Source organism: Octodon degus, unplaced genomic scaffold (assembly GCF_000260255.1).
Source record: "Octodon degus isolate 3935 unplaced genomic scaffold, OctDeg1.0 scaffold00116, whole genome shotgun sequence".
In the NCBI taxonomy this organism is placed as follows: domain Eukaryota; kingdom Metazoa; phylum Chordata; class Mammalia; order Rodentia; family Octodontidae; genus Octodon; species Octodon degus.
The window spans coordinates 2,116,425-2,142,561 of NW_004524692.1; positions in this window are offsets into that span (position 1 = coordinate 2,116,425).

Sequence of the window (26,137 nt, forward strand, 5' to 3'; positions counted from 1 at the left end):
TTCTTTCTTTCTTTCTTTTTTGCTGTAACACTGCCATTGGTAACTTACTTGTTTTTAAAACCCTCAGACCTCAGTAAAACTGGCAGGCGAAAGTTCGCCAGCAAGAAATAGTGACAAACACGACCAAGCTGTTGGTATAATTAATAATGATCTCTAATAAATGGCGTATGGAATAATAGGTAATTTTTGGAGAACCAGTGTTATCATAGTTGAGTTAAAACACGAAATTGTGGGGGGGGGGGAAAACACATTGTGTCATTCTGTAGCATGCAAATTAAATGATGACCTATGAGACCAAGTAATCCCGAAGACAATGAGATTAATAAATAAATTCACCATAGGAAAATAAGTTCACCAAATGAACTTAATAAATAAGTTCAACATTTCTCTTCCCCTAGGAGAGATTAGTTATTTGGCTTAAATACTTAATAAATAAAGAAATACATTATCACAGACTGGTTCTAGTTTTTAATATACTCTAATAAGCATTATTAACTGGGAGAAGTGAACTGACGTTTATTGAGTGCCTACTATGCACAAAGTAATTTACATGAGTTATTTTATTTAATCCCCCAAGACAGCTCCGTGAATTATGGATTATTATTTTCATTTTACAGAGAGGAAAGTCAGAAAGATTAAAGGACTTGTCCAAAACTCACAGTTATTAAGTGTCAAGGCTGGAACTCAAGTCCAGCTGTGCCAGCCTCCAAAGGCCTGGGGTTCCAAAGGGACAGCGGGCCTCAAACCTAGCAGAAAGGGCACAAAACAAAGCAACCGAAAAGGTCAGCATTGGTCACATCCGTATTGGTTGTCCATGAGCACATTTAAGGATACTGGACTCAACTAAGATGACTGATAGTAAAAGGTAATAATATTGGATAAAATAGAATCAGGGAGAAAGCCAGTAGGAAACTGTGACCTCAATCCCAGAACTGCAGCTCCAGAGGAGGCTCACATTTGCCTCCAGTCTTCTCATCAGGCAAGGCAGGAGGGCTCACCCATCTCTCCCGACACACAGTTACAATATTCAGAAGACAAAATAGCAGGCTAATCACTCTGGAAAAGACCAACTTATTTTGGAATATACAAGAAATAATCTCCCGTGTAGCCACCGCTCTTTCAGGATGAGGAGGTAACCAGAGGAGAGGTCTGGGTCCTCTGTAAACCTCAGTGCAACCAGTCTGCAAAATGGAAAGCAGTCCAGCTAGGGGTTTTTAGCTCTGCGGCTAAACTGCTACTTTTTGGGTCAATTATTATGCAAAAGTTCAGCAAGATAAGGGCACTTCCGAAGAAAACATTTCAGAGCAGTCCTTAACAAGCTACTTGGCACTTCTTAGGAGTAAATGCAATAGGGGATATTAATTGTAATTATAATGACATATCACTTGATAACAATTGTTTTATTCACATGTATACCTGACTTATACAGTTTCCTTAATCAACTCTAACCAAACATTGAGCACAAAACACCTTGCAACATATATCAATCAGGCAATGTGAGTTAGCACATACCTTGCATGTTAAGGATGAAGGGAGCACAGGCCTAGAAGAAATCAGTTTGTGAACCATTATTTCTGACTGCAAATCTAATACAACCCAGCAGGGCTAAATGTTAGAAAGAGTAGGGAGATGGCTCAGGGGAAGAAGCACTTCCTTGGCAAGTGCAAGGACCTGAGTTCAATCCCCGGTTCCCCAAAAAAAAAAAGAAAAAAAAAAAAAGAAAAAAGAAAGAAAGAGTGTCATCAGTACGAGAAGATCATTGTCATCTAGGAAAATTGGAATTGGAAAATATATGTGCATAATTTATTACTAAGAATAGAGTTTTGCTTTTAGTTTTATAATATGGGGGTTGAATTTGGGGTCTTCCCATTGAGCTGCTTCTGTACATTTTCTTAAATATTTAAACATTTTTGAAACCAGTCCCCACTAAATGGTTAAGTTGCTCATGCTGGACTTAAACTTCTAAGCTTTCTAATTCAGCTGCCCAGCATACAGAAAGTACAGGTATGTACCATCACACCTGGCTAGGGATAGCTAATCGTTTTCCACCACTTGCTGTGGATAGGCATTCTACTTAGTGTTGATCTTGTTGGTTGTTTTGTTTTGGAGACAGGTTTGGAATCTATAGCTCAGACTGGCCTGGCTTCTAGAACTTTCTACCATCCTGCTTCAGTCTCTAGAGTAATAGGATTATAGGGAGGCACAACCACACCCAGCTCTATTTAATTTAATTACCTCAACCATCTAATGTCAATGCTTTCCTTTTCACTATTACTGTATAACATTTCCAAAATATATTTCAGTATCAAATATACACTACAGCAGTGATAGCATGTCCTAGATACCCTGTAACAGATAAGCCAAAGTGTGACCTAATTAGAGTCAAGAGAAGTAGGCTTTGAAGTGAGTCTAAAGGATGAGTTGGATCTAGAAGACAAGGTTAAGGACTCTGACAGAAGTTAGGTCAGGGTTCTTTTCAGACACAGGAGAGTGCTATTAGAGAGATATGACTGGGTAGCTCTAATAGTAGCACTGGTACTAAGGATACTGAGGAGAGACTAAGCCATTCATTTGTTCCAGGATGAGTTGTCTGGTTGCCCAACCCAATGGGCAGCAATTATCTGCTTGCCCAAATCACTTAAGGAAGGAAGATGGAGTTAGGAAAATGAGTTTGGAAGGGGGCAATTGAAATGGAAAAAGAGAGGCACATTTTCAAGTTGGAGCCACCCAAAATTGAAAATTGACTTTGTGTGAATGGAAAGGACAAAAAGCATCCTTCCAAGCTTGGGTGAGAGTGATGCACAGGCATTAACATGATAATAAGTATAGCCACTGATACCTTTTGCTGAATGTATTTCAGCACTTGTGTACAACCACCTAAGTTTAACAATTTAACATGTAGTTTTAACAAGATCCTATTTGTAAATAAAAAAACCAAGGTTCCTAGAAGTTGAATTATTCGACAAAGTGCAGAGGGGATTCGCTCCATCATCTAGGATCCACCTGAGAAATGCATCAGGAAGTGTTTGCTTAGCTATGTGGCTTTGGAGAGCATTTCCAAAAGCTGAAACAGCTAAACTGATACAAGGCAGTGCAGCCCTGTGGGACTGCCACAGTATCTGTGGTCCATTGTTGACTACCTTGTCCTGTGCATATGATTTTATGATATAAATACTCTTATCCTTAGTGCCTTACACAGAATGAAGGAAGTCAAAAGCAGAATTATCAAAGGCATCATAGAACAAAACTTCAGATCTTCTCTTATTTGCATGAAGAAACTCACAGCTAGGCATGGTGATACATGCCTATAATCCCAGAATTCTGAGAGGCTGCAGAAGGAGAATTCAAACTTTGATCCCAGTATGGGAAACTTAGCAACTTAGTGAGACCTCATAAAATAAAAAAGGGCTAAGGATATAGTTTAGTGTGAATGTCCTTTGATTAACTCCCAGTACCTCCAACAAGCAAGCAACCAAACAAAAATTCATAAAAATAGATTATGAGGCCAGAGAGATGGTGCAGTGGAATAAGCGTTTTCCTCGCAAGTGCAAGGGCCTGAGTTCAATCCCCGGTTCTGGAAAAAAAAAAAAAAAGGATTATGAGGAGAAACTTCTACACACTATTTCCATAACTTGTGAGTTGTGATAAGAAAAGAGCAGTGCATTACGACCTTCCAAAGCTCAGTAGTACTTTAATTATATTTACAAATATGTGTTGAAAGAATCAATGATACTAATAATGATGTCATGTATCTTTAGACTAGTAACTGAAGCCCATGGCATAAGGATATGAGTCATAGGCTGGGGAAATAGCATGGCGGTCTAAGTGTCTGGCTGGCAATTGCAAGGACCTGGGTTCAAACCCAGGTACCGTATGCCATGCTGGTCTCATAACAGGATATGCCATGCTGGCCCCCAAACTGGGTGAGGTAGTGTACACCTATAATCCCAGCACTGGGGAAACTGCGACAGGAGGATCACTACAAGTCTGAACTGTATAGCAGGACCCTGTATCAAATAAATACATTTGTAAAAATATGAGTCATTATCAAAATTTAGCAAAGTAGTTCTCAAATTGACCTTATTCTGACATGTCCATAGATACTTCTATGTCAAGATTTGCTTACCCTGCGGATTCACCCTCAAACTTCATTAGAAGCTCACTGGAATATATTCCCTTCTTCCATCAGGGACAAAGAGCTAAGCTCCAGGAATATGGGCAAAGACTCCACTTTCTCTAGAAACTGACATGGTAGCAAAGAGATGGAGCCCTTGGCATGGCCTCAGAAATAAATTCATTGCCAAGTGATGTTATATCATCCAAGAAGACAGTAATCTGTGCATAGTTATGCTTATATCTGAATTGGCCTCCAGGTATTTGTAGTTCCCTTATTCTTGTAGGAAAATAAATTTTCTTCTGCCAAAGAGGGCCACAGCCAAAACCAGGAGCCAAAAATAATACCTGAAACAGTTAACAGAATCTGCTCATCTGCCTACAGATTTTTATCTTCCTCATTCAGCTATTTCCTTGCCCCCTTACAATTTGCTTTTCTTAAACTTTTCCACTGACTTATCTACCCTCATTGTCATTTTTTCTCTATTCTGTCCAACCTCTTCCAACCTATTGGAAGAGGACTTCCTTCTGAGTGCTGTTCTGTCGCTTTCTGGTCAAGCCTTGAAGCACTGCTGGGCCACTAAAGTCTCTACATGAGCCAGTGAAGTTGTACAATGGTTTAAGAAAATCCTAGAACAGGCATTCTAAACCTAAGCTCTGTGTGTGAGCTCCAATTGTTCCTCAGTCTCTGGAAAGTATGAACAAAATGTGGTGATCTATGTCTCTTCACCTTATTTGCAGCAGAGTCCATAATGCTCATCAGAATCTCAAGAGATTTAGGAACCCAAAACATGTAACATCAACTAGCTTTCACCAACAAGCAGTGTTGCTACAGTGTTGCCGTGCTAGGCTGGGTAAGCCATATGGTTCTCAGTGATGCAATTTTTCCAAGAAATATCTGGTTTTATTTCTCAAACAGAGCAGGCTCACAAACTGTCAACAGCCCATTAGGACTGGATATTGAATGATAGTCGATGTAGTGTCAATATCGGGGCTAAAGAGCCAAACATACAAGCACTTGAAAGCAAATCAAAAGAAAGGGCACGAGGTTGTGCTGCTGAACACTGACATTATTCAGTGGGGATACAGTGGCAATGAGGCAGGCTGAATTCCCTGAGTTTATGGATCTTGCATTCTAGTGTAGAAAATAAACAGTATGCACATAGATATATAAGCTCTGAAACTCATAAATGTCATGAATAATACAGCACAGGGTAATGAGACAAGGAGTCTGGATGGCCATATCTGACAGGATGATCAAGAAAGGTCATTCTCAAAGCTGACCTTTGGGTTTAGTCGAATGATGAGAATCCAATTCAGAGGTCCTGGGAAAAGAAGGGCTGGGAAGAACGTGTGAGAAGGAGAAAACAACATATGCAAAGGGTGTGAGCTGGGATTTGAAGGAAGGAAAACCAGAGAGTCTGGAGACTAATTTGCAAGGGGAATAGTAGATAAAAGTGAAACCCGTGTGAGGGGAAAAAAATCTACATATAGACATTTAGGCCATGGTAAGAACTTAGATTTTATGAGGAGTGATGAAGTACATGGTGAATGTCTGAATTTTTAAAGATGATTGCAGTAAAAGAAATATTGCTATGAGTGTGCCTTAATATACTTTTCCTTGTTTCAACACATATATTGCATCATAAATGAACACAAACATACATACACATACATACATACATATATGCACACATACCTCATTTTTATAAGGTATGATAAAAAAATACGGAGAATGTTGCTGCGATGTGCGGCCCAGGGAAACACAAGCTGGTAGCAGCATCACAGTGTACCTCACCCACCAGGCACTCCAGATCAGTCACCTCACACTTCCTGGCTCTTCTCCAAAGTCACACGATCATGACAGGTAAACATTTTGAATTTATGCAGAGCCTTGAGGCAGCCTCAAAAATACAACTATAGACACTTATGAAAGAGGACTTTCAGAAACGCTTCAGAAAATGATGAGAATGGTATGTGTGTTTCATGCAAAGTGGAAAGTTTTGAGGACTACTACTAATAATATGTGTTTTGCCATAATAAATTTTTTAAAAATTTAAATATTTATCACATTTGTCGATCATGCCTCATATTCTAATCCATTTGAAATCCCTAGAGAATGCTAAGCAAAAGGATAACGTGGAACACTAATTTAACAACTATCTATTTACAACATAAGATATGGAGGCACTCTACTGACCAGAGGAAACACAGCAGGGGATACGTTGGACAGTCTCTTCTCTCATGGATCACGTTCCAGGGAAACAAATACCTACATCAATATGCAGCAAGAAACAAAAATCAGGCAATGGTAAGTTCTCTGAATAAAATTTGGTAAAAGGTGTGACAAGAACCAGCAAGATAGCTCAGTGGACTAAGCTTCTGCCTAGGCAAGCACAAGGGTGGGGGCTTGATCCCCTGCACCAGATGCTGCACTTGTTGCACCCCTGGATACACTGAGTCAGCCTCTGAGACCAGGCATGGTGGCACATGCCTGTAATTTCAGTGCTGGGGAGGCTGAAAACAGGAAGATCACTAAGAGTCCAAGCTCCACAGTGAGACCTTGTACCAAACACATTTTTTTCTTTCCCTTTTTTTTTTTCCCCTTCAATACCAAGGATTGAACTCAGGACCCTGTGTTTGCCAGGCAGGAACTTATTCTACAGTCCCCAAATACATTTTTAAAGAAGAGTGTGATGGAAGGTGACCTTGCCACTACTTATGACTGCATGTTCAGGAGTGACACGGCACCAATGATTATATTACCTCGACCTACATCCTAGGGGGGAGAGTGACACAGGAGCCCAGGCAAAAGAAATGGGCAAAGGCTCTAAATGACCAATAAAATGTACCTAGAAGAGCCAAGAACAAAAGCCAATGTGGCAAGAGGAGAGTGAAATGCAAGCTGAAGTCAAAGAGATGTAAGCTTTGGATTATTGACAAAGGACAAAGGAAAGCATGGGAGAGCTCCTTTCACGTTGGAGAGCCACACCTAACTTTTATTCTAAAAGGACGATTCACTCAGCATGCAAAATGGGTCACAGGGGTGGGGACTTGCGTATGCTTAAGGCCAGATCTGAGGGCAGTTTGGACTGGTGACACAGTGTACTGGACACTTCGTTAGGTGGTTAAATTCAACATATTTTGGAGATAAAGTCAACAGGTTCATGGAAGAGGAGGAAAAGAAAATGGAGCTCATTTCAGCATTTTGGTTTCAATAGTTATACAGCAGCCGTGCTGCTCCTGGCTCAGAGGAGAGAGGCAGCCCTCTCAAGTCAGCGCTACCATTCCCAGTTTTCAGGTAAGGAAACAAAGGCAATTCCAAAACATGAGCGATCTTCCACAGGCTTTTCATCAAGAGTGGCAGATACCATGATTTATTTATTTATTTAGGGGGAAAAGACCATAAATAGGAAAAATCAAGAAACATGTTGCAGGCTGAAAATGTGTGTAGTGTATGTGTATCCACCCCTGTGCATAAGTCTATATTTTAATAATATTGAAAAGGATGTCAGAGGCAACTATCTTATTTTGTAATCCTTTCGTTTCTGTTTTCCATTTAGGAGAAGAGAGACTAGTAGGGAATGAGGAGACCCTAGACTTGAGATCAGCCTGTGCCTGTGACACTAGAATGGCCTCTGACAGACTCAGGTGGACAAAGTAACAAGGACCTCTCAACTAGCAACTCAGATATTTATGATTCAGTGGGCAGAGTGCAATGCAGGTTGCTCAGACACATGGGAGCTATCAGTAGAATCCTGGACACATGTACAAGACAAACAAAGAGTGCGGTGTTGCCAGATCTACAAGACCTTGGCTCTGAACTCAGTAGCTTTACTGATCTTGACATCAAGTTAACACCTCATCTCCACACCTTTAAACATTGTGGTTAGGTTGCAGTTGGATCAGATGAATACCAACCATTTAGAATGGTGCCTGCTGGAAAAGAGATCATCAATGAATTAATAATTATCTAATTTTTACTGTTAATCTTGGGTTGTTTCTCCCAGAGATGTATCATTTACCTTCTGTCCATCCCTGCCTTAGAGACCACTAATAAAATTATGCTTTTCTCCCCCAGTGTTTCTGAAACAAAAATATTTGGGATAATCAACAAAAGGAAAGGTTATTGTGGCTCATAGTTTTGGAGGCATCTGTTCAAGGTCTGCTGGCTTTTGAGCCTAGAGCAAGGCAGTACACTGCTGTGGGAGCACATGGTGGAGCAATTTGCTCACCTCATAGAGACCAGATAGCAAAGGGACAAGACAGGAGGGGATCAAGGTCTCAAAGCCATTTTCCAGAGCACCCTCCAGGGACTGAACTTCCTCTCCCTTGGTCTCACTTCTTAAAAGTTTCACCATCTCTAGGAACTGCCTGCGTAGTTTTCTTTTTCACCCAACAAAGTAAACTTTACAGTATAAATAAAACACAATTGCGATGTCCTGAAATAATTGTAGAATTCCTTACCCAAAGATGCTCTATTTTAGGGAATCTCAGTTGCCACTTTATCAGTTATATATTGTTGCACAACAGACTCTCCCAAACTCATTGACTTCAAATCACAACCAATATTTTTTTTATTATATACAAATCTATAGTCCAAGTAGGAGGTTCTAAAGAATGATTTTATGCATAGAAGAATTTTACCTGGGCTCAGTAAGACAGCTTCCAAGTTCACCTCAACTGCCTGCCATAAGATGACTCTACACATATGTCTGATGGTTGGGCTGACCTAGAGCAATGGTGGTGACTGGTCTCCTGTCTCCCTGGAGACTGAACCAAGCAAGAACTGAGCTACAGCTCACCCCCTGTGGGTCTTGGTAAGATGCTCAAGCTGGGCTGCAAATGGCGACCCTCCTACCTTAGCCTCCTGAGTGCTAGAGTTACAGGCATCCAGCACTGTGCTCGTCTTACCTGCACCACTGTTTGAGTGATATCAAAGGAGGGGGTGAAGAATTGGGAAGACGTTTAGAGTCAAGAATCAAGATGGTTGACACAACAGTGATATATGTAGCCCCAGTAAAGGTCCCAAGTTGAATCCTCACAAAACAATAATAAAAAAAAATTAAAAATGGTATACACTTGTAATACTGGTACTCAGGAGGCTGGCAGAGGAGGATGAGGATCACAAGTTGGCAGTCAGGCTAGGTTACATAGCAAGTTTAAAGACAGATCAGACTAGATTGGAAGACTCTGTTTTATCACTCTCCATGATGTGCAAGCACACATGCACATTCTGATTTGTTCTTGCTTACTATAAGTGCATCTCATCTCTCCTCCAGACCAAATAGGTGACATTAACCCTCCCTCCGTTTGCTCTGATGATGCCAGTCCAAGCTGCAATGCTACCTGGAAGTCCAGCCTTTCTGGGGCAGTACTGTCTTCCAGCCTAAGTGCTTCATTTCCCCGAAGAAAGTTAGAAGTAGAAGAAAGAAAAAAAGCAGATATTAGAAGTCACTGGCAGTGGGAAGACACAAGTAACTCCTTCCTCAGTACCTTTCAACCTTCCTTTTCCTTCATCTTCGGTACTTGTGTATCAAAACCATCTATAAAATCTGTGGCTTGTAAGAAGAGAGAACAATTTACTTTCTATATTGCAAAAGAAAAGGTGACTGGCAGGCCCAGGTGATTCTGCATGCCTAAGAGAGCATCTTGCTTAGAAATCACGATTTATTTTGACAGCAATGCATGCAACTAAATAACTTAATATCCCAGGCTGCCTTGCATTTAGGTGTGGTCATGCGTTCTGGGCAAGAAGACAGAAGGAGTAGTAGTGTCTTGAGCTGAATTTCAGGGGAAATTTTTATTTTTAATGTAAAAGGGGACTGATTCAGCATGTCTATGCCTTTTGCCCTTTCCCTTCCACATGCACTTCTTGCCTGGGACATAGACAAACTATCTGGAGATAAAATAGTTATCTTGAGACCATAATACTGAAAAGTGTCACATGGGTAAAAGAGGAAACAAGAAGTGGCCTAGAACCTTGATTAGTTCACTGTAAAGCAAACCAGTCTTTGACCACCTAATTTTGGAGTTATTATTATTTGTTTAATTTTTAAAATCTTCTATTTATGTATTTATTTATTTGGTGCATGGTCTCACTATGCAGCACAGTCTCACAGTGATCCACTTGTTTCAGCCTCTTCAGCTCTGGGATTACAGGCGTGCGCCACCACGCCTGCTTGTGGTGGCCGGCACTGTGCATCAGGGAACCCGGCATGCAGTAATGGGGATGGAACCTGGGTCCTTGTGCTTGCCAAGCTGGCTCTTATACTCCTAAGCTATCTCTGAAGCCCTGAAGTTATTATTTATGAAAAAAATAATTCCATGCTTGCTGCAATATACTGACTATACAGATGCTATATAAACACCTATAGTTGAACATTATTTTAGTCAACATAGCAAGTGAAGTAGTTCACAAAATTACAAGTTGTTATTTGTCATACAAGTGACTCAGAGAAAATTTCTCTTTCCTGTCCAAGGTATTTTTAAGAGCCTGATGCTCGTCCTTGAGTCATCAGTGCTGGTAGTAGACCTGGAGAACAGCCAGGCCATGGGAGTCATAGGCGCGGAAGATGAGGCCTGCAGCAGCTGTGGAGATGGCACCAAGTGATCACAAGAGAGGGGAAGCGTCAGGAAGCCTTGCTACAGACGTGCGCTTTATCAGACCTGCTCTCTAAACGTCACGCTGAAAAGCGAGCAGCCGACTGGGCTCATTTCCCTTTCATTCTTATGAAACCTTACCTGTTTGTCATCTAAATCAAGGGCATCATGACCTAATTATTCTACTTAGCTCAAAAATGTTTTCTTCTCCATCAGCCCCAGCCCTATCAGACCATCCTAGTGTGTGTCTTTAACACAGGCCCTTCCATGTACGCGGATGTTCAAGACAGATGTGCTCAATTATAAGCCAATGCTTAAGGCACCTTTACCTTTAATCTAGATAATTGAATCCAGTTTCCAGCCACCAGTGTGCTCCCCACTGTTTTCATCTACAGTTTAAAATACTGACACTTTTATATTCCTAAAAACCAAAATGCATCTTCTTCTTGCTTCCCTGCTTTAGGATTTTCATAGTTTTGTGTAGGGGTTATGTTCATACTCCTTTACATGGCATATTAGGACTTTCAGAATCTAGCCCAAGGCTATGTCTGAAGCTGTATTTCTTACTGTTGCCTCTGCACTAAACTCTGTTTCCCAAATATGCCACAGATTTCACAGCTCCACCAGAAGTATCTTCTTGTCTCCTTTTATTGACTAACTCTGGCTTAAACTCTTTTCTGAGATGCTTAGGCAAAATTAATAATTAATTCTTTTGGTCCCCCTGCACGTTAAAGTAACTCCTTGTTTAGGAGCAGATACGTGCCAATAGATTGTGACTGCCTAAAGGACAGCCCTTTTTTTTTTGTCATTTTAATTCATTTTCTTTTTTCATTTCTTATTAATTTTATTGAGAAACAAATAGCAATGAGACAGTTTCAAAATAGGTCAGTAGGACAGTTACAATAATTAATACATTGCATATTGTTGTATTCATTGTGGTTATTCATATTATAAGAGGCAGACATGATATCCTGTCCAAACACCATTAGTACAAATCTTTCTTCTCATTGAATTAAGAGAAAGTAGCTGTATATCTATCCTAACTATTTTGTATATACAGATACAAAAAGGTCCTTCATTTACATCCCCGTTATTTGTTTAGTTTTGTCAGAGATGGGTATTCCATTTCTGTTTAAATATTGTAGGTACGCAATAGAGGACAGCTTTAATTCCCGCTTAGCTGACACGTGGAAAAGTCATAAGATGTCTCAGGAAGAAGAAAGGAGGAGAAAAATCTACATTATAGATTTCTTCTTTATGCCTTTTGCTCATTTCTTCTAATTAACATTTAGTTGGTCCTATGTCCCCAACCATACAAAGTGAAATATTTTCAGCCATCTATTTCAAGGGTCAGAGATTCATGATGTTGCTAACGGTTAAAATATAGAAACATCTAAGATTCTTTCTAGCTCTAAAATGTAATTTTAAAAAATCCTGCTGCATCAAAATTTGTTACAACAAAAAGTTAGTGAAATTCAATTATATCACTAATTATCTGAAAGCTTCCTCTTACTTGGAATTTCTATGTAGATAAAAATAAGAAGAAATCAATGAACTTTACATGCCTAAATTAGCACTTCAGATTTCAACAAATTTCACAGCCGCATAAAATAGTTTAATAGACTAGATAATCATGACAAAATGATGGAAAAATTTTATGTTTCTCTTCATTGCATCACATTTTATAAAGTCAATATCAAATATATCAGTTAATAGCAACTATCTTTTGTAAATCAATATTAAGTGCCTATATTAGTTGGAAATAAGGGACTATTTTATCTGACATTTTCCCAAATTATGATGTAGCTGACAGCAAGACACCACTTATCAAATGGGCAGATCACAGTGATGGAATATTATCGCCTCGTTTTTTCCTAGATCTTGTTCTTTCTTTTTGGACAAATCAGGAGTGAAGCGTGCGGGCACACTCACATCACACCTTGCTGTGTCCAGTATGAAGGTGACTGTTCTTTTGTCCCATTCTGTACTGACACATAGAAAGACTCTCTATGGTGCGGGCTTATGTATGAACAGAAGAAATGAAATTTTTTGCTTTTCTCACTATAAAATCAGACTCATCAAGTTCAATTCTACAAGGCTACAAGAAGAAAGAAGTTCTGGATTTCCACTTTCAGTTAGGGAGAGTAGCTTGTATCAAACACTTCTGAGACTAATAACTGGAAGGGGTTAAGTGAGAGAGGAATCTGTTTAAAGTCATTTGAGAATCAGTAAATCAAAGAAGACCTCAGGCACTAAGATACCCAAGACAATAATAAATATGATATTAATTGTGTGGGTTAACCTTACCACTACTGAGCTTTAACACTGAGTACCCCCAGCTCCAAGGAGGAGAGGTTTAATTAAGCTTACAGTTTCCAGGGATTCAGTCCATGGTGGGCTGGCTCTAAGCACAAATATCATAGTGCCATGGAAGAAGGGTGTGATGGAGACAAGCTGCTTAGCTTATTTATGGCCATCAGGAAGCAGAGCAGGGGAACAGTGCCAGAGAGAAAGGGGCTGGGCATTGGAATACAGATCCTAAGTGCAAGTTTCCATTACCCACCCAGGCACATCCGGAAGTGTCCTTTACTGATTCAGTATGCAAATCTCAAGACTATAGAGTTGAAATTAACCTTAATCATCACACTATCATGGAATGATTGTTATTAACAATAAAGAAACAGTACCTTGGATTATAGAACACTTTTTAGTTCTTCTGGGTGAGTAATATGCATTTCCATAAACATACAGTTCTACAAGCAATTAAGGATAATAATAATGGATTTTATGGCTTATTGACATTTATTAAAAATGGTACATCAAGAGTTCACTAGATGTATGCTCCTGACATGTGCAACTACCCAGAGTTTCAAGGTAATTATTGCCTTAAGCTTTAAACATATATCTGGAGTCTCAGAAAATTTCTGGAAAGATTCCTTTGTATCAGTCCATTGTGTACTGAATTAATGGCATTTTTATGTTCTTTTTCATTTAAAAAAGCAAAGTAAAATACATATGCTGTTAAATATTAAATTGTGCTCAAAGATATTGGCCAAAGAGTGAAGTCTCTCTCTGTCCATTTCTACCTGAATCCCACTTCCCTGAAGCTACAGTGACCAAGCTATTTTTACTGATAGTGTGTGTGTGTGTGTGTGTGTGTGTGTGTGTGTGTGTGTTTCGCAGTACTGGAAATTGAATCTAAGGCCTTCACATTGAGTTACATCCCCAGTTCTTTTAGTATTTTATTTAGTATTAAATTTTGAGACAGGATCTCACTAACTTACCAAATTTTCCTTGTTGGGCTCAAGCTTGAGTCTTTCCTGCCTCAGTCTCATTAATATGTGCTTCAGATTTCTACACAGCACACTTACATTTAAATTACTTCATTTTGAACTAATAAATGTTCTATGAATGTTCTATTACACAAATTTGATTTAGCTCTTCTACAGCACCCTGTAGTCACAGATCACCCTGCCCAAGACTCCCAATAGAGTCATATCGTATTTTCTCATTTGATGACTACAAAGCCTTATTTCAATTATATAAACATTTGTTATAAATTAGCAATGTAGTTTCATGACGTATTTGCTGCTTTCTTCTATTTAAAAGAGATCTGCAGTTAGTAGTAGCTGTCTTTTTTTTTAAAGATGTATTTGGTTGTTGCAGGGTCCCACTACACAGCTCTGACACATGGTGATCCTCCTTCTTTCAGCCTCCTCAGAGCTGGGATTACAGGTGTGCAACACTATGCCAGGACTCTGGCTGGCTCAGCCTGCTCTGGGGGCAGGGCTGGTGTGGCATACCATACTGGGGATCAAACCATGTCCCCACACTTGCCTAAACAGGCACTTTAGTCTATTGAGCTATCTTGTCAGCCCCAGTAGCTACCTTTTAAGAGTTGAGCTTCACTGAACCTATCACTGAAATATTTTGCATTTCTCCTACAGACCCTAAAATGTCTTTCTTTAGTGTCAGATACACTGATTTAACTGCTCACTAGAAATGCTTTCTTTGGTCTCTCCATACCTCCTCACGCCTTTGCTCCAATCTGTATTTGGGCTTCAAGTCAACTTCTTGGACACACTGTAATTTGCCCATTTTCTGCATCCATTACCTTCCTATTTTTCAGTTTAGATTTCTAATTTGTGTAGAGCACAGGAGGGAAATTATTTTACACCTAGACCTTTATTCTTGTCTAGATCTTTATTCTTCACAGGAGAATGAACTCAGGGCAAGCACTGTATCACTGAGTTGTATGCTGATTCTTATTGTTGATTATGACGATCATCTTTGACAGGTAGTTTAGTTGGGTATATAATTATAGGTTGGAAATAACTTAGTCCTAGAATTTCAAAGTATTACTGCCTTAATCTCTACACTGACCTTGTTATGTTTAGGAATTACAACTTACTATGACTCTTGATCTTCTTTTAGAACTTTTGGGATCATCTCCCTTAAAAATCATTTTTGTAATATTTAATATGATCAAAATAATCTTGTGTTATAAATTATGGAGCATAGAGCTAAAATATGTACTCCTGAGTATACCACTCAAGTTAAATCCAGTATACTGTTGGTATCTTCTAAGGTAACAGCACCTCATTCTGCCCAAGTGTTTATCATACTATTACTCAAAACAAAAGCAATTACTACATATGTATATGTTACATTATCTCTCTGCGAGTTCTATTTTTGTATCTCTCTGTATACTTTCAAAATTTGTCTTTGAAGAACCAGTTTCACTATGTTGCACATTGTTATAGCTTTTAATTGTTTACCTGTTTCCTATTTTAGTGAATTCACGTCTGTTTTCAGTTCAGCAAATAATTCTAAGAGATTACACTATCTAAAGAGTGTCACTCCTCTTAATTTTGTCAATTTTCTCTCTTAGCTTCTAGAAAGTTTCACACTGAATTTGTCATCTTGTCTTCCATTTCCTTAAACTTATATCATATTTTCCATCTCCTTGTGTCTTATTTTGACAACATGTTTGTTTTATCCACTAATCCTAATTTTAATTTTGATCATAGGTTTTTATTTCTAAAACCTAATTATCTTTTAGTTAACATTGCCTAAATATTTTTGAATTTTTTCCTTGATTTTATTCCTTTTAATTCCTCTTCATCCATTTTAATTATATACATACACAAATAGGGATGTATACACAGGTACATATCCATACATAAAGCCAGACATCATTTAATGATGGGAATACATAATAAGAAATACATGGTCAGTAATTTCACTGTATAAGCATCACTGAGATTACTTACAAGAACGAAGACAGCTGTAATGTCACCAGGTTAAGTAGACTTATGGAAACACCATTATATGTGTAGTGTGTGGCTTGTCTTATGTCTTTATGTGACTTATAAGTATATAGGCGCACGTGTGTGTGTGTGTGTGTGTGTGTTTGTGTGTGTAAGCTATATAGATGCTCCTCAGTTTATTATTTTATTAATTTTATTGACAAACAAATAGCAGTGAGACAGTTTCAAGACTAACTAACAGGACAGTTTCAAGAATTAATACATTACATATTGTTGTCTTTGTAGTGGCTATTCATAGAACAAGATGCAGACATGATATCCTGTCCAAACACTATTTGTAAAAATCTTTCTTCTCACTGAATTAAGAGAAAGCAGCTGTGTATCCTATTTTGTATGTACAGATACAAAATGGTCGTTCATTTATATCTCCTTTTTTGTTTATTTTTGTCAGAGATGGGTATTCCCTTGCCATTTAAATATTGTAGGTGCATGAATTCAGCAAAATAATCTGATATAGTCCAGTAGTCCATAATAGTAGTGGGTTATTCCTAGGACTGGCAATGTCAGAAATTGTTCAGCCTTTTACAGCTCAGCATATTAATATGACTTTACTTTTTGTACCTTGTTTTTATACTTTTCTGCTAGATGGCTAAGATCAAGATAAAGCAAGACCTATACAACAAGAAATGTAACTTTTGTATCTGACAAGGTCAGTCAAATCTTAGGATTTGCCCTGAAACTCGGTACTGCAGTTTGTAGATCCTTTGTCAGTGTCAGCCATGTGGATGAGTCATGGCCATTGATTGACCAATTTGCTCTCTGTGAAAGCCTGAGAGAATGTTTTCTGTCCAGGTGACTCTCCTTAGGTACACTCTGCATCATTGACCACTTTCCTCTGTGGCCCCATAATCTCCTTGATCAGAAAATTTGGGGCACAACTGAGTTACAGGATGTTACATTATAGTTCTCCTATGTCCTAAGTCCTCACTGACCTTGAAAGACTAGGGCCAAAATGATGGCTGTCCTTGTAGCCCTTCTTTTTCTCTAATTTTTGTTCTTCAAACTTAAGTTGTTAACCCTCCAGAAGAGAAGCTTAATGATATTATTACCCTATAACATAGGTAGTTGAATGCTCCTCAGTTTAAATGAACTTATTGGTAAATCCATTGTAAATGAAAGTACCATGAGTTAAAAATATGTTTAATGCACCTCACCAAATGAACATCATAAGTTAGCAGCACAGTAATCTAGAGAGGACCAGTCCGTGACTGTGATGATGCATTACTGATTAGGACCCAGAGCTCATAGCTGCTACTCAGCACTAGGTGAGTAGCCTTGTTTATAATACCAACTTAGAAAACATCAATATTCAAAACTGGAAATTTCTAATGAGTGTATATTGCTTTGGTATCATTGTAAAATCACACTACCACCATGCATGGGATGACTTGTATAATACGGAAAATTGTGTGTGTGTGTGTGTGTGTGTGTTTGTATCTCTTTGCATGAGTAACATAGTTTCTGATAATTCTCTTGTCTGCAGTTGAAGTTTAGGTCTGTGTTTTGTTTTGTTTTTGTGGAACTGGGGGATTAAACTCAAGGCTACACTGAGTGACATTCCCCACCATTTTTATTTATTTGTTTGTTTATTTATTTTAAATTTAGAAACAAGAACTTAGTAAGTCTCCAGGTTTTCCAGGCTGGGTTGAACTTATAGTCCTCCTGCCTTAACCTCCCAAAGTGCTGTGATTAGAAGAATATAAATGTATTTTTCATACTTTCTAGTGACTATTAGTCATTGTGAGTTGTATGCTTACATGCTTGAGGTCCTGACAGATCTAATATATAAAAAGACTTGCAGAAAGAATCCTAGTGTCCTTCAGAAAGGGTCCCTGATGACGAGGAGCCGCTTGAGCTCCTCTCCAAGGTTCCTGGCTTACTCTGGGCTCCCAGATTCAGTAGTTTCTTTTTCTTAAATGAGTAAGAGTGAGTTACTGGACCTAAAGCTGACAGGAGCATATGCTGTCTGGATAAAACTACTTTGAGTGTAATTATCACTTAAGTTTCATAAAAGATCAGGGATCAGGTGCATTCAGAGTGATACTGCTGTAGACTATCACTTAAGTTTCATAAAAGATCAGGGATCAGGTGCATTCAGAGTGATACTGCTGTAGACTATCACTTAAGTTTCAATCCATTGCCTTTGAAATATCTATATATCTATATATCTATATCTATATCTATATCTATATATATATCTATATATATATATATATATCTCACAGGATAGATAGATATATCTATCTATCTCACAGGAGGGGAAATTATTTTACATCTATCTATCTATCTATCTATCTATCTATCTATCTATCTATCTTACTTACTTTTTTTTTTTCAGAACTGGGGATAGAACTCAGGCCCTTGCACTTGCCAGGGAAGGGCTTATTCCACTAAGCCATCTCCCTGGCCCTTATATTACTTTCAATTATCTCCAATGTAATAAAATTGTGTATATTAAATGTAAAATTGTGGGGCTGATGAGATAGCCCTTAGGCAAACTTATGCAAAGTGCAGGGACCATAGTTTGATCCCGGACACCACATGCCACGCCAGCCCTGTCCCCAAGGAGGCTGAGCCGGCCAGAGTCTGGGTGTGGTGGCACATGCCTGTAATCCCAGTGCTGGCAAGGCTGAAAGTAGGAGGATCTCAGTGATACCCTGCAACAACCAAACACATTAAAAAAAAAAAAAAAAAAAAAAAAAGGCCAGCAAGGTAGCTCAGCAGTCTAAAGCACCCACCCCCAGGGTGGACTGAGCTGACCACAAAAAATAAATAAAATAAACAGAATTGCTCATGCTTCTTTAAAAAAAAATAAAAGTACAATTGCTTTGGAGTTGTAATATCTTGTCTCGAAAAATATTGGAAATGATTTTACCCTTCATTTCCCCAAACTTCACGATGGGCCTTAGTTCATATGGTTATGGACTCACCATCAGGGGTAAGTGTGCAGCAAGCACTTTTCCTTTGAAATCTCACATCCTCATTTCCAGGGAAAGGCTCTTGCATCATTTCTTTGGGTGTTGCTTTCATTTATCCTCTCTGCACACAACTGTCACTCCTTTGGCATGATTCCTCTTAGCTTCAATCTTTACGTCTCTTTTCCTCATCCCTCCTCCAGACTATTATTCTCTTTTTGCTTATTCATTTGCTTGACTGAGCTTTTTGGAAGATCTTGTTAGTTTAAAATTTCCAACCCTTCAACTTGACTTTTGTATTTTTAAACTTTTAAAGCCTAGAAACTCTGTCTTATATTCTGTTATTTTGATAGTTACTTCATTAATTTACAATTTCTTCCTGCCATCCCTCTGAAGATATTGAATATTATGTTTGCTGTTAAGTTTTCAATGATTTATGAATTATCTCTTTCTTCAAATTTCCCTGTCATAATTGTTAGATTTGTTATCTCGTATTGTGTATGTCAGTCTTTTCTCTATTGCTTAGGATCCCTTTCTGTTTCTATTTCTGAATGGGGGACTAGGACATGGATTAGAAACTGCAGCGCTATCTCATTGTCTGATGAGTTTCTGGCTATAATTGGGCTTATCAAGACCATTTTGGCTGGGGAGATAGCTCAATAGAATAAGTGCTTGCCTGGCAAGTGCAAGGTCCTGAGTTTGATTCCTGGTACCACCACCACCAAAAAAAAAAAAAACAAAAACAAAAAAAAAACACCATTTTTCTGAGTGGCTCTCAAATTAAAGACAAATTTCTTCTTCATTTACAAGGGAGTCTACTTTCCCAAAGAACAGCTCTGCATATTTTGTATAAAACTTTCAGGAGAGTATTCTAAAAATTTGGTTTGAATAAGATTTGCTCTCATTCAGCAGAAAGAACTTTCAGAAACAAAGTATCCCGTGCAGTTTCATAAGCAGGAACTAGTGAATGGGGTCCACTGCCCCGAGCCTTGTCTTTGTGGTGGCAGGACAGTGCTACCATGTCTTGGCTGGGAGGTGGATGTGGATACAACTCTGTCCATGATGATGGAAGTGTTCTATGCTCCTGTTTTAGTTACTTCATCAAACAAAGTAACTGGAACAAAGTGCTGGGCACCCACAAATTAAAGGGGGATAGGCTTATGTTAGCTCACACTTTGTAGAGGTTTCAGTGGGTCTTCAACTGGAGCCAAGGCAGCGCAACATGACAGAGGGCATGGCAGAGGAGCAAGAGCTTGTGGTGTGGTAGCAGGCAGCAGAAAGAGGCATCAAGGGGGTAAGGGGGGAAATAGGCCCTTCAAGGCCACGCCTAGTGACCTGCCTCCTTTAACCAGGCTGCGTCTCTCAGCATCACATTCAGCTGTAAACTCATGAGTAGGCTGACCCCTGCCAAGCGTCATGCCCCCAAGAGCCAGTCACATCTCCAAACCCACAGTGGCCCACAATGTGTATATGAGCATGAGGCTTTGGGTGGGTATCTAGACATAAGCCCTAAAATCTTGCAATAAAGCAACCATTAGTGTTTGAAATGGGACTAGTGAAGCTGAGCAGTGGAGTTTTCAATTTTATTTAACTTTAATTAATTCAAGGTTAGGTGGAGCTAGTGGCAGCCATTGAGGACAGTGTAGATCCACAGGCTATAGCTCTTAGAACCCTTTAAATAATGCCTCCCAGCTTACCCTGCAGCCTGCCCTTAGAAACAAAAAGCATCTCCCATGCTGAGCCCTTTCTGCCTTCTACTCTGAGGACCACCCCTGATGGTCCTCTCTAGGCCTTTGTCAGCACCTTCAGCTGCACTCAGCAGGACAGAGGGGCCAAAGCCAGAGGAAGCAGCGCTGACTCGGTGACTCTACTCCAGAGCATGTTCACTTGCCGCTCTCGTTAGCATCTCCTTTTCCAATTTTGTCTTTGTTCATATCCTTTCCTCACATAACCCTGGGATTCTTTTTCTTTTTTCTTTCTTCTTCTTCTTTTTTTTTCTTTTAGCACTGGAGATTTGCCCTAGGGCCTTTGTAGTGAGTTATAGCCTTGGCCATTTCTTTTTCTTATTTTGAGACAAAAGCTCACTAATTTGCCCAACTTCCCAGCATGGTAGAAATTTAGGATCCCCTCTCTTAGTTTCCCAGAATACTGTAATCCTTTTATGGTATAGTAATGTTGGCACAGTTTTTCATAAAAAGCCAACAGAAAAATAGGTTGTTGTTCAACTGCCCTTTTTTTTCCTTTTAGTCCCGGTGATTGAATCCAGGCTCTTCATACCAAGTTACATCACCAGGCCATTTTTTTTTTTTTTTTTTTTTTTTTTTTGAGACAGGTTCTCACTAGATTGTTAATTTTCCCAGGCCGGGCTCAAATTTGTGACACACCTGCTCCAGCCTCCCAGAGTCCTCGTGTGACAGGCGTGCACCATCATACTCAACTGATTTTGTTTAGATTCAATAATTTACTCCTTCAAGAGCAAACTGGTGTGATAGCAGGCAGCAGAAAGAGGGCTCAAGGAAAAAAGGAGGGAAATAGATGCTTCAGGCCATACCCCCAGCGATCTACACCACCAGTGCCTAAAAAATATGAGTTCATGAAAATTATTGTAGAGCTGAAGCATCTTCTAAACCACACTCATTGCACTCCATTACAAGTTGTTATTTTAATACTTTTCTGGGCACGGGAGATAGGTCAGTAGAGTAAGCACTTGCTTGGCAAGTGCAGGGTCCTGAGTTCAATCCCTGGTACCACAAAAAAAAAAAAAAAAAAAAAAAAAAAGCGCGAAATGTTTTGGGCTGGTCAAATACTTCAGTGGATTAAAGTGCCTGCAAGCAGGCACAGAAGCCAGGGGTTCGATACCTTGGCCTGCTGTTCTGGCCCCATCCCCAGGGCGTGCTGAGATGCAATTGAGACTGGACATGGTGGCGCGCGCTTGTAATCCCAGCTCTTGGGAGGCTGTAAACAAGCTGATCACTAAGAGTTGGATCTAGTAGTGAGATCCTGAACACCCTGTAGGCCCTTCCCTAAAATATAAAATAATAATAATAATAATAATAATAATAATAATAATAGCAATTTTCAAACTTCTGTGTTATCTAGCAATGGGATGTAACCACAGCTATTTAGGGGTAAAGTGTAAGAATGAATCGAGAATGTTGTAGTCAGGTTTGTGTGTATATGTGTGAATGCACTGGGTCCTTATATAGACTGTATATCTTCTTGTTAGTCAATTTCAAAAAAGTTTGAAGGTCAATAGTTTAGATAAGTTCATAAAAATTCATATTTGTATCAACAGTATCCTTGGCCTATATATTTCTGCTAATTGAACTTTAGGAAATGAAACACTGCAAATGTGAATATGATTCATCCAAACCTTTGTGGCTAAAGAGGATTATAAATAATATTTCTCAAACCTTTTTCCACATCAATCATTCTTTGTTATGACCAAATTCTGTTTCCCAACCAAGAAAAAAAAATGAAAATGTGTGAAATAAGTAAGCATGACCTAAAATTTTGAGTGATTGGTTTATGCCAGTGAATTTTAATTTATTTTCTGAATAAGAAATCATTTTTATAACTAAACCCTTGAACAGTAGGAAGCAGGAAGTAATGAAAAATCTTTCTCACCATGCCAATTCTCTTGCAATAACGAGTTCCAATATTCCAAGTGAGAAGCTGACCTTAGGGCAAGGCGTGTAGCTTAGTGGTAGCTCAGTCTTCAGCACCATCAAATCATAAGAAAAAGAAAAAAATAACTAGCTTTAACAGCTTTGTGGGTGCATTTTAACATATATATACATTCTAACATATACTGTGTATTACTGTAATATGATGAGAAAACATTTGTATTTTACTTAAATTTACGTAGTTGAAGCTTTATAGCAGCACCTAACACTTTTTGACTTTTAAAAACAGCTGTATAATATTCCACTGTCAGAGCAACCCATGAGTGCCTCTTCCCTATTAATATTTAGGTTATGTTAAATTTCTTTATTTTTTTACTCCCACTCCAAATTTCCCTATAAAGTGTAACAGTGAACTCTTCTTTTGGGGCAGGGAGTAGGATCTTACCTGAGGGTAAGTTGGAGCCAGCAGGCCCTAAATTGTGTAAGTTGGTTCACTGCTGAAGCCACACTTTCCTCAACTGTCAATGGAGGAAAGGAAAACACAAAGTGGAAAGTTCTAAGAATTTGTACCAAGTCCATGCTAATGTTTGTAATATTCTGATTCTAGGATATTATATGCTGAGAAGTAAGCAATGAATAATTTTCATGAACATCATTTTGTAGCATGTGCAGGAATATTTGATACGTTCCAAAAGTAAGAATTATTAGGTGAAATGGAAAACTTAACTGAAATAGGTGTTCACATACAATATTGTCCTCCATGGGAGTTGTATCAATTTTCAGTTGCACTGTCAATGTTTGAGAGTTCCTGTTTCCTTCCCCTCCTCAGCAAATGAATGATATATGAATCTTTATGAACTTTGCCAAACTGAAGGGTGAAAAAAATATATCACTGTAAACTTGACTGGAAATTTTCATTTTATGAGTGAGCTATCATATCATAAATTTAAGTCATTTATATTTCATTTTGATTGAGCTGCTTATTAATACCCTTTGTCCATTTTCTTTTATATTACTAACGATTTGTAGGAGCTTTTGATGTTTTAGAGAAATGAGCCCTTTGTGATCTGATTTGCAATGTTTTCTTCCAGATTGCCATTTATCTTTGATTTTATTGTGGTAGGTTTTTCCAAGTAGAAAAATTTTGTTTTATATATCAAACTTATCAATATTTATTTGACAAATTCTAAGAGTTTTGGAATGGTGCAAAAGTTTTTGTAAGATTATGCAACAATACTTACATTATTTTGCATAGCACATTCTTTACTTTGTTACCCATCTATGTACTTAAGATACACATCTGTCATAATTTTTCTCAATTTGTAAATATAAAATTGTTTCAATATATATGAATCAAAAGTTAAACAACTAAGAGAAATTAGCAAGCATATAATGTTGGACAGAGATTCTTAACACATTTCTCTCAACAATTGATAGATCAGACATTTGAGAAAACTATTAAAATGGATAAATTTCTTGAAAGGCTAATGAAGGGGAAAATGAAGAAGCCACAATAATCTATGGTTCGAAAATTTTAAATACTTGTAAGATTCTGTGACAATTAAAGAAGTAATACAAGGATACTGTACATAAATTTGCCAGTAAACAACAAATTCAATAATCTGAACTTACTAAAGTAACCACTGAAAGAAATTAAGAATATGGGTAGGCCTATTTACAAGTACTTAAGAAGTGGGATCTGACCAAAAGCAAAAGAAAACACTAGGAATGGCAGTACATGCCTGTAATCTTGGGAGGCTGAGACAGTAATATTACAATTTTAAGTGTAGCCTGGGGTATGCAGTGAGTTTAAGACCAGACTGGTCTATATACCATGACCCTATTTCAATCCTTCTTCCTCCAAAAAAGTTTTGATGTGTAATTAAATCTTTTTTCATAGATGTTCTAAGTAAGATTGTTTCACTAGTGAAGCTCTGTATTGCATCTGAACAAAGACCAGTCTTACAAATACTCACCCACAGTATTAGAAAAAAAAATAAACACTTTATAACCACATATTTTTGTTATCACTGGAGAATCTGATAACCAAGGCATGATGAAATGAAAAATAAGTCTATCTCTTTTATGAACATAGATGTAGAAACCTTAAAACGTATGCCTAGTAAGCAAAATAGTATAGTGTATTAATAACATATACATCACGACTGAGTTGAAATTATTCCACTAATACAAGGTTGATGTAACAATAAAATATAAATATAATTTAACATTTGATAAAGGAGAAATATAATGGTACACTTCAATAGGTGTGATAAAAGCATGCAATAAAATCTAATATCCATTCATGATACAAGCTTTTAATGAACTATGAACAAAAGGAAATGTTTTTAATCTGGCAAAGATTACCTATAAATTGCCTGCCGTAAACATAATTCTTGATTTCATACTGAAAAAGTTCCATTTGAGTTTGAAACAAATATGTCTACTCTTCAGATATATTCTGCTTTTCACTGAAAGTTCTACCTTGTAGTTTGAGTACAGAAAACAAAAACAATAGTATTGAAAGTAAAAAAATAAAATCTTCATTACTTAGGAATTTTATCTCACCAAACTAGATTTTTTTACTTTTAACTGAAGATTATAAATTACAAAATAAGAATTCTTGTGGAAATTTTATTAAATAACATGAGATAATGCCAATAAATAAATAAATAAATAAATATTTTGGCAAAAAAGGAATTTTATATAGTTATATATGTTAAAGATTTGCAGATAATATTTTAAAATTGATAGGTATTAATTTACACTCCTACCAAAAGAGTGTCATATTTCCCATTTCTCTATATCTTCATTGTCCTAGGCATTTGATCTTTTTCATAATGAAAATTCTGGAGGTGATGAAGTTTTAAATCGCTATGTCCTAATTATTAACAATAAGACTTGCACATTTTCTCAGGTGTACTGGTCAGTTTTCCTGTCACTGAGACAAAGTTTCTGACCTTCATGACTTGCAGGAGAAATTCTTGTTGGCTTATGGTTTCAGAGGGTTCAGTTAGTGGTCATCCAGCTTTAGTGAAAAATAGCATGGCAGAAGGGCCTGGTGGAGGAAAGTGGCTCAACCTGTGGCCACCAGGCAGCAAAGAAAGAAGGAAGAGCCAAAGAGAGAACACACCCTCCCAAGATACTACCAGTGACCTCTCCTTCAAGGAGCCACCACCTTCCAATAGAATGTTCAGTGATGAATTCATCAGTGGAGAAATCCAAGGATGAGCTAGTGCCTCCATGTTCTACTTACCTTTTGCCACTCCACCGGTCAGCATAGGAGACTTACACGGGACGTGCTAGGTCTCCAACATGACAGTATACTCAGTAAACATTTGGACATCCTATTTAATGACATGACTATTTACATTTCTTAAGAAATTTTTCAAAGTTCCTAATTTTTGGAAGAGGTGCTTCTGCATTATCTTCTAGTAGTTTTAGAGTTGTTTCTCACACTTAGGTGGTAGCACTCATTTATGGCTTGTGTACTTTTCTGGATATATGTCACATTAATACTCAAAAGGTACATGAGAGTAAATATATTTTA